Genomic DNA, 922 nt, shown 5'->3' with positions numbered 1-922 from the left:
TACACACACACACACACACACACACACACACACACACACACACACACACACACACACACACACACATACACACAGTGTCAGGTACCATGTGGCGAGTAGGGTGTTAGGCGGTGGGTTTTTTTTTCCTTTGTTGTTGTTGTTGTTGTCGTTGTTGTTGTAGTTGGTGGTGGTGGTGGTTGTGGTGGTTGTGGTGGGGGTGAGTGTGATCTTTTTGCTGGCGTTCTTACGCCCCTATCGCCACAATTTAGGTTATGTAGGAGGCGGGCTAGAAAAACAAACGAAGAAGTCTTGGTTGAAGAAAATTGCAGATGACAGCTTATGACGAATAAAGGAAAGCGACAGGCAAATTTCATGGGACACACAATGCCGAAAGAAGCATTGGAGAATATTGTAACAACAGACAAGTTTGATTAAAAGAGAGGCAGAGGCAGACAGATGGAAAAGATACTGGACAAGTTGACAACATGGCTGGGAGCAGCAAGAACAACAGACAACATTGCTGCAACACAAGACAGAGTGAAGTGGAGGTCCATGATCGCCCACGCCATTCGGCAAGGCACCGGATGATGATGAGGAGGCTTTCGAACCTGCCTGCCAGGGTCAGCCTGAGCTGAGAGTCGAGGGATACAAACAACATCCCAGCAGAAAGACAGACAGTCAGAGATACTTGATAAATATTCTCCCCTCTCGGGAATCAAACTCGTGCCTCCTGCGTGAGACAGAAAAAAACACCTAACCCCTACATCACAGACACTAGTTTGAGCGATGTTTGATTCAGCGTGGTCGTAACTCTATTGTCCGTTGTCTGTTTTCTGTTGTTTGTTGTCTGTTCTCTATCTGTTGTCTGTATTATGTCTGTTGTTTGTTGTCAAAAAGAGAGAAAGAGAGAGAGAGAGAGAGAGAGAGAGAGAGAGAGAGAGAG

Source organism: Aplysia californica, unplaced genomic scaffold (assembly GCF_000002075.1).
Source record: "Aplysia californica isolate F4 #8 unplaced genomic scaffold, AplCal3.0 scaffold00567, whole genome shotgun sequence".
NCBI lineage: Eukaryota > Metazoa > Mollusca > Gastropoda > Aplysiida > Aplysiidae > Aplysia > Aplysia californica.
This window is presented reverse-complemented; position numbering follows the sequence as displayed.